Source organism: Arachis hypogaea, chromosome 7 (genome assembly GCF_003086295.3).
Source record: "Arachis hypogaea cultivar Tifrunner chromosome 7, arahy.Tifrunner.gnm2.J5K5, whole genome shotgun sequence".
NCBI classification, from domain to species: Eukaryota; Viridiplantae; Streptophyta; class Magnoliopsida; order Fabales; family Fabaceae; genus Arachis; species Arachis hypogaea.
The window spans coordinates 20,694,406-20,703,696 of NC_092042.1; the positions used below are offsets into that span (position 1 = coordinate 20,694,406).

General features: G+C 41.2%; 1 non-coding gene across 1 annotated transcript; it reads right to left on the reverse strand.

Annotated features, from left to right (window-relative positions):
- Positions 1 to 4,130: 4,130 nt before the first annotated feature.
- LOC112704405 (small nucleolar RNA R71) lies at positions 4,131 to 4,238 on the reverse strand. Its single transcript, XR_003155031.1, has one exon. It is a non-coding gene; the product is annotated as a small nucleolar RNA R71 (small nucleolar RNA).
- Between the last annotated feature and the right edge of the window lie 5,053 nt (positions 4,239 to 9,291).

The following is a 9,291-nucleotide window of genomic DNA, read 5'->3' on the forward strand; positions in this document are numbered from 1 at the left end:
AAGGGGAGAAAAAGAAAGAAAAAGAAATAAAGTTGTGATCCAAGGCAAAAAGAGTGTGCTTAAGAACCCTGGACACCTCTAATTGGGGACTCTAGCAAAGCTGAGTCACAATCTGAAAAGGTTCACCCAATTATGTGTCTGTGGCATGTATGTATCCGGTGGTAATACTGGAAGACAGAGTGCTTTGGGCCACGGCCAAGACTCAATAAGTAGCTATGTTCAAGAATCATCATACTTAACTAGGAGAATCAATAACACCATCTGGATTCTGAGTTCCTAAAGAAGCCAACCATTCTGAATTTCAAAGGATAGAGTGAGATGCCAAAACTGTTCAGAGGCAAAAAGCTAAAAGCCCCGCTCATCTAATTGATACTGATCTTCATAGATGTTTTTGGAATTCATTGCATATTCTCTTCTTTTTATCTTATTTGATTTTCAGTTGCTTGAGGACAAGCAACAATTTAAGTTTGGTGTTGTGATGAGCGGATAATTTGTACGCTTTTTGGCATTGTTTTTAGTATGTTTTTAGTATGATCTAGTTAGTTTTTAGTATATTTTTATTAGTTTTTAGTTAAAATTCACTTTTCTGGACTTTACTATGAGTTTGTGTGTTTTTCTGTGATTTCAGGTATTTTCTGGCTGAAATTGAGGGACCTGAGCAAAAATCTGATTCAGAGACTGAAAAAGACTGCAGATGCTGTTGGATTCTGACCTCCCTGCACTCGAAGCGGATTTTCTGGAGCTACAGAAGCCCAATTGGCGCGCTCTCAATGGCGTTGGAAAGTAGACATCCTGGGCTTTCCAGCAATATATGATAGTCCATACTTTGCCCAAGATTTGATGGCCCAAACCGGCGTTCAAAGTCACCCTCAGAAATCCCAGCGTTAAACGCTGGAACTGGCACCAAAATGGGAGTTAAACGCCCAAACTGGCATAAAAGTTGGCGTTTAACTCCAAGAGAGGTCTCTGCACGAAAATGCTTCATTGCTCAGCCCAAGCACACACCAAGTGGGCCCGGAAGTGGATTTTTATGTCATTTACTCATTTCTGTAAACCTTAGGCTACTAGTTTTCTATAAGTAGGACCTTTTACTATTGTATTGGGACATCGAGGGGTAGCTATCTTCATTGTTATGCTATCTTAGATCATTGGGAGGCTGGCCTCATGGCCATGCCTAGACCTTGTTCTTATGTATTTTCAACGGTGGAGTTTCTACACACCATAGATTAAGGTGTGGAGCTCTGCTGTACCTCGAGTATTAATGCAATTACTATTGTTCTTCCATTCAATTCCGCTTGTTCTTGTTCTAAGATATCACTTGTTCTTCAACTTGATGAATGTGATGATCCGTGACACTCATCATCATTCTCACCTATGAACGTGTGACTGACAACCACCTCCGTTCTACCTTCGATTGGGTGAATATCTCTTGGATTCCTGATTGCACGATGCATGGTTGATCGCCTGACAACCGAGTGCTCGCCTGACAACCGAGCCAACCATTCCGTGAGATCAGAGTCTTCGTGGTATAGGCTAGAACTAATGGCGGCATTCAAGAGAATCCGGAAGGTCTAACCTTGTCTGTGGTATTCTGAGTAGGATTCAATGATTGAATGACTGTGACGTGCTTCAAACTCCTAGCAGGCGGGGCGTTAGTGACAGACGCAAAAGAATCGCTGGATTCTATTCCGGCCTGACCGAGAACCGACAGATGATTAGCCATGCTGTGACAGAGCATAGGAACATTTTCACTGAGAGGATGGGAGGTAGCCACTGACAACGGTGAAACCCTTGCATAAGCTTGCCATGGAAAGGAGTAAGAAGGATTGGATGAAGACAGTAGGAAAGCAGAGAGACGGAAGGGAAGGCATCTTCATGCGCTTATCTGAAGTTCCTACCAATGAATTACATAAGTACCTCTATCTTTATCTTTATGTTTTTATGCGTTCATCACCATATCCATTTGAGTTTGCCTGACTAAGATTTACAAGATGACCATAGCTTGCTTCATACCAACAATCTCTGTGGGATCGACCCTTACTCGCGTAAGGTTTATTACTTGGACGACCCAGTACACTTGCTGGTTAGTTGTGCGAAGTTGTGTTTATGCCATGGTATTGAACACCAAGTTTTTTTGGATTCATTACCGGGGATTATTTGAGTTGTGAAAAGTATTGATCACAATTTCGTGCACCAATGAGCTAAAGTAAAGAACAAGGGGTAAAATAGGCTCAACATGGGTTTGCAAAGGATAATAAAAGGTAAGGCCATAAGGGTATGTAAGCTCAGTGAAACAAGGCCTCAATCATATAAGTGCATGCATACATCAAATAATGAAAATATAGAATTAAGCAAGACAAAGATCATAATTTTAGAGAGAGAAACACACACCAAAAATAAAATATTGGTTGATAAAATGCAACCAATCAAATAGGCTCAAAATCTCATTGGTTTTGTGTGTTCGAGCTCTAAACTATGTTCCAAAATAATATTTCTTCAAACAAGTTTTTCAAAATGTTTTATTCAAATTAGTGAAATACTATAAAAATTCCTTGAAAAAGAAAATATTACTTTAACCAAGTGGTAAAATATGCATAAAAAGAAACAAACATGCAAATGCAACAATGAAAAAAAAATTGGTGTTGAGAAGGGGCTAACTAACCCGTGGAGATCGGTATTGACCTCCCCACACTTAAAGATTGCACCGTCCTCGGTGCATGCTGAGAAGTACAGGTGGGCGGGTGTTGTGGTTTCTCAGCTGTTGCTCATTGTAGAAGCTTTCTCCTTACCCGTTCTGGTGGCCAGCCTGAAAAAGGGAGAAGAGAAAGGGATATGAAGTCAAAGTTGTAGAGCAAAGAGGAGGGCGGTACGAGTGAATATCATGCCAAGTAAGGAAAATAGTGAATGGAAGACATGGTTGCGATTCCATGTGATCAGTTCATCAATGGAAATATAGCAAGGCATGGGGAGTATTGGATGCAAGATGTTTATTAGCATGCCGGCAGGGGCATGAGTAGCATAGATCAAGCATCAAAAGCTTTAATGTATTGTTAGTCGTAAGAAACTAACAATAACGTTTGTAATGACAATTATATTTAATTAATAAAATATAAAAAGGGTTGTGTGAAAAGCAAGCATTTATAGTAGAAGATTAAAAGAAATCTTAAAAATAGTGTACAATGCCATACGGGCATTTTCACAAGCACATAGCATGCATGGTAAATAAGCTGGTTGAAAGTATTAAATTGAACATGCAAGCAACCCTTTAAAAAGTAATATATAATTGTCAAATAATCCACAAAAATATAGAAAAACAATGACCCAAATAAAATTCCAACACCAATGAAAATAATGCAATGAATGAAAGTATGCAATTAAGTAAGAGAAAATGAAAGATAAGAAGAATGAGAAGGGAAAGAAGGGAAGAAGAAGTAAGTAAGAAAGGAAGGCGGAAAAATTAGGATTGGGGAAGAAAAGATAAAATATTTTGGCATATTCGGTTAAGGTGTGCGACATGCTGGCGACACTTTAAGGAATCTCTATACTGTGACATAGAGGATTCCACATTTTCTTGTTCTCTTCTCTTTCATATGAGCAGGAGCAAAGACAAAGGCATTCTTGTTGAGGCTGATCCTGAACCTGAAAGGACCTTGAAGAGAAAGCTAAGAGAAGCCAAAGCACAACTCTCTTTAGAGGACCTGACCGAATTCTTCAAAGAAGAAGGACACATGGCAGCCGAAAACAACAATGCCAACAATGCAAGGAAGGTGCTGGGTGACTTTACTGCACCTACTCCCGATTTCTATGGGAGAAGCATCTCTATCCCTGCCATTGGAGCAAACAACTTTGAGCTTAAGCCTCAATTAGTTTCTCTAATGCAACAGAATTGCAAGTTCCATGGACTTCCATTGGAAGATCCTCATCAGTTCTTAGCTGAGTTCTTGCAAATCTGTGACACTGTCAAGACTAATGGGGTTGACCCTGAGGTCTACAGACTTATGCTATTCCCTTTTGCTGTAAGAGACAGAGCTAGAACATGGTTGGACTCTCAACCTAAAGAAAGCCTGGACTCTTGGGAAAAGCTAGTCAATGCCTTCTTGGCAAAGTTCTTTCCACCTCAAAAATTGAGTAAGCTTAGAGTGGAAGTCCAAACCTTCAGACAGAAGGAAGGAGAATCCCTTTATGAAGCTTGGGAAAGATACAAATAATTGATCAGAAAGTGTCCTTCTAATATGCTTTCTGAATGGAGCATCATAGGTATTTTCTATGATGGTCTCTCTGAACTATCCAAGATGTCTTTGGATAGCTCTGCAGGAGGATCTCTTCATCTGAAGAAGACGCCTACTGAAGCTCAAGAACTGATTGAAATGGTTGCAAATAACCAATTCATGTACACTTCTGAAAGAAATCCTGTGAACAATGGGACTAGTCAGAAGAAAGGAATTCTTGAGATTGACACTCTGAATGCCATATTGGCTCAGAATAAAATATTGACTCAACAAGTCAATATGATTTCTCAAAGTCTGTCTGGAATGCAAAATGCACCAAGCAGTACTAAGGAGGCTTCATCTGAGGAAGAAGCTTATGATCCTGAGAACCCTTCAATGGAAGAGGTGAATTACATGGGAGAACCCTATGGAAACACCTATAATCCTTCATGGAGAAATCATCCAAATTTTTCATGGAAGGATCAACAGAGACCCCAACAAGGTTTCAACAACAATAATGGTGGAAGAAACAGGTTTAGCAATAGCAAGCCTTTTTCATCATCTTCTCAGCAACAGACAGAGAGTTCTAAGCAGAATAACTCTGACTTAGCAACCATGGTCTCTGATCTGATCAAAACCACTCAAAGTTTCATGACTGAAACAAGATCCTCCATTAGAAATTTGGAGGCACAAGTGGGTCAGCTGAGCAAGAAAATTACTGAACTCCCTCCTAGTACTCTCCCAAGCAATACAGAAGAAAATCCAAAAGGAGAGTGCAAGGTCATCAACATGGCCGAATTTTGGGAGGAAGGAGAGGCAGTGAACGCCACTGAGGAAGGCCTCACTGGGTGTCCACTGGCCTCCAATGAGTTCCCCAATGAGGAACCATGGGAATCTGAGGCTCAAACTGAGACCATAGAGATTCCATTGGACTTACTTCTGCCATTCATGAGCTCTGATGAGTATTCTTCCTCTGAAGAGGATGAGTATGTCACTGAAGAGCAAGTTGCTAAATACCTTGGAGCAATCATGAAGCTAAATAACAAGTTATTTGGAAATGAGACTTGGGAGGATGAATCCCCTTTGCTCACCAAGGAACTGGATGACTTGTCTAGGCAGAAACTGCCTCAAAAGAGACAGGATCCTGGGAAGTTTTCAATACCTTGTACCATAGGCACCATGACCTTCAAGAAGGCCTTGTGTGACTTAGGGTCAAGTGTAAACCTCATGCCTCTCTCTGTAATGGAGAAGTTAGGGATCTCTGAGGTACAAGCTGTAAAAATCTCACTAGAGATGGCAGACAACTCAAGAAAACAAGCCCATGGACTTGTAGAGGATGTTCTGGTTAAAGTTGAAGACCATTACATCCCTACTGATTTCATAGTCCTAGAGACTGGGAAGTGCATGGATGAATCCATCATCCTTGGCAGACCCATCCTAGCCACAGCAAGGGCTGTGATTGATGTTGATAGAGGAGAGTTGATCATTCAAGTGAATGAAGAATCCTTGGTGTTTAAGGCCCAAGGATATCCCTCTGTCATCATGGAGAGGAAGCATGAAGAGCTTCTCTCAAAACAGAGCCAAACAGAGCCCCCACAGTCAAACTCTAAGTTTGGTGTTGGGAGGCCACAACCAAACTCTAAGTTTGGTGTTGAACCCCCACATTCAAACTCTAAGTTTGGTGTTGGGAGGTTCCAACATAGCTCTGAGCATTTCTGAGGCTCCATAAGAGTCCTCTGTCAAGCTAATGACATTAAAGAAGCGCTTGTTGGGAGGCAACCCAATGTTTTATAATTAACTATTTTCTTTTGTTATTTTATATTTTTTGTAGGTTGATGATCATAAGAAGTCACAAAATCAATGAAAAAAGCAAAAACAGAATGAAAAACAGGAAGAAAAACAGCACACCCTGGAGGACGCACCTACTGGCATTTAAACGCCAGTGAGGCTAGCTGTTGGGCGTTTAACGCCCAGTCTGGCACCATTCTGGGCGTTTAACGCCAGAAAGGGGCACCAGACTGGCGTTAAACGCCAGAAAAGGGCAAGAAGCTGGCGTTAAACGCCAGAAATGGGCACCAGCCCGGTGTTTAACGCCAGAATTGGCACAAAACGAGATCTTGCTTGCCATTTGGTGCAGGGATGACTTTTCCTTGACACCTCAGGATCTGTGGACCCCACAGGATCCCCACCTACCCCACCACTCTCTCTCTTCTTCACCCATTCACCAATCACCTCAACACCTCTTCCCCAAAAACCCTTCACCTATCAAATCCCATCTTTCTCTTCACCACTCACATCCATCCTTCATAAAACCCCACCTACCTCACCATTCAAATTCAAACCACTTTCCCACCCAAACCCACCCTCAAATGACCGAACCCTACCCTTCCCCCTCTCCTATATAAACCCTCCTTCACTCCTCCCTTTCCACACAACCTAAACACCATTTCTCCCCCCTTTTTTGGCCGAACACAAAGCCATTCCCTTTCTCCTCATTTCTTCTTCTTCTCCTCTCTTCTTTCTTCTTTTGCTCGAGGACGAGCAAACATTTTAAGTTTGGTGTGGTAAAAGCATTGCTTTTTGTTTTTCCATAACCATTTATGGCATCCAAGGCCGGAGAAACCTCTAGAAGGAGGAAAGGGAAGACAAAAGCTTCCACCTCCGAGTCATGGGAGATGGAGAGATTCATCTCAAGGGTGCATCAAGACCACTTCTATGAAGTTGTGGCCTTGAAGAAGGTGATCCCCGAGGTCCCTTTTTCACTCAAAAAGGGTGAACATCCGGAGATCCAACATGAGATCCGAAGAAGAGGATGGAGCACACAAGAGACCCCACTCATCATGAGATCCCTGAGATACCTCAAGGGATGCACTTTCCTCCACAAAACTATTGGGAGCAACTAAACACCTCCCTAGGAGAATTGAGTTCCAACATGGGACAACTAAGGGTGGAGCACCAAGAACACTCCATCATCCTCCATGAAATTAGAGAAGATCAAAGAATCATGAGAGAGGAGCAACAAAGACAAGGAAGAGACATTGAGGAGCTTAAGCACTCCATAGGATCTTCAAGAGGAAGAAAGAGCCGCCATCACTAAGGTGGACCCGTTCCTTAATTTCCTTGTTCTTTATTTTCCTGTTTTTCGAATTTTAATGCTTATGTTTGTCCATGTTTGTGTCTTGTGATCATTAGTGTCTTAGTGTCTATGCCTTAAAGTTATGAATGTCCTATGAATCCATCACCTTTCTTAAATAAAATATGTTCTTAATTGAAAAAGAGAAGAATTGCATGAATTTTGAATTTTATAACAGTTTAATTATTTTGATGTGGTGGCATTACTTTTGTCTTCTGAATGCATGCTTAAACAGTGCATATGTATCTTGAATTTGTGGTTCATGAATGTTGGCTCTTGAAAGAATGATGAAAAAGGAGACATGTTACTGAGGATCTGAAAAATCATAAAAATGATTCTTGAAGCAAGAAAAAGCAATGAAAAAAAAATCGAAAAAAAAAATAATATAGAGAAAAGGGGAGAAAAAGAAAGAAAAAGAAATAAAGTTGTGATCCAAGGCAAAAAGAGTGTGCTTAAGAACCCTGGACACCTCTAATTGGGGACTCTAGCAAAGCTGAGTCACAATCTGAAAAGGTTCACCCAATTATGTGTCTGTGGCATGTATGTATCCGGTGGTAATACTGGAAGACAGAGTGCTTTGGGCCACGGCCAAGACTCAATAAGTAGCTATGTTCAAGAATCATCATACTTAACTAGGAGAATCAATAACACCATCTGGATTCTGAGTTCCTAAAGAAGCCAACCATTCTGAATTTCAAAGGATAGAGTGAGATGCCAAAACTGTTCAGAGGCAAAAAGCTAAAAGCCCCGCTCATCTAATTGATACTGATCTTCATAGATGTTTTTGGAATTCATTGCATATTCTCTTCTTTTTATCTTATTTGATTTTCAGTTGCTTGAGGACAAGCAACAATTTAAGTTTGGTGTTGTGATGAGCGGATAATTTGTACGCTTTTTGGCATTGTTTTTAGTATGTTTTTAGTATGATCTAGTTAGTTTTTAGTATATTTTTATTAGTTTTTAGTTAAAATTCACTTTTCTGGACTTTACTATGAGTTTGTGTGTTTTTCTGTGATTTCAGGTATTTTCTGGCTGAAATTGAGGGACCTGAGCAAAAATCTGATTCAGAGACTGAAAAGGACTGCAGATGCTGTTGGATTCTGACCTCCCTGCACTCGAAGCGGATTTTCTAGAGCTACAGAAGCCCAATTGGCGCGCTCTCAATGGCGTTGGAAAGTAGACATCCTGGGCTTTCCAGCAATATATGATAGTCCATACTTTGCCCAAGATTTGATGGCCCAAACCGGCGTTCAAAGTCACCCTCAGAAATCCCAGCGTTAAACGCTGGAACTGGCACCAAAATGGGAGTTAAACGCCCAAACTGGCATAAAAGCTGGCGTTTAACTCCAAGAGAGGTCTCTGCACGAAAATGCTTCATTGCTCAGCCCAAGCACACACCAAGTGGGCCCGGAAGTGGATTTTTATGTCATTTACTCATTTCTGTAAACCTTAGGCTACTAGTTTTCTATAAGTAGGACCTTTTACTATTGTATTGGGACATCGAGGGGTAGCTATCTTCATTGTTATGCTATCTTAGATCATTGGGAGGCTGGCCTCATGGCCATGCCTAGACCTTGTTCTTATGTATTTTCAACGGTGGAGTTTCTACACACCATAGATTAAGGTGTGGAGCTCTGCTGTACCTCGAGTATTAATGCAATTACTATTGTTCTTCCATTCAATTCCGCTTGTTCTTGTTCTAAGATATCACTTGTTCTTCAACTTGATGAATGTGATGATCCGTGACACTCATCATCATTCTCACCTATGAACGTGTGACTGACAACCACCTCCGTTCTACCTTCGATTGGGTGAATATCTCTTGGATTCCTGATTGCACGATGCATGGTTGATCGCCTGACAACCGAGTGCTCGCCTGACAACCGAGCCAACCATTCCGTGAGATCAGAGTCTTCGTGGTATAGGCTAGAACTGATGGCGGCATTCAAG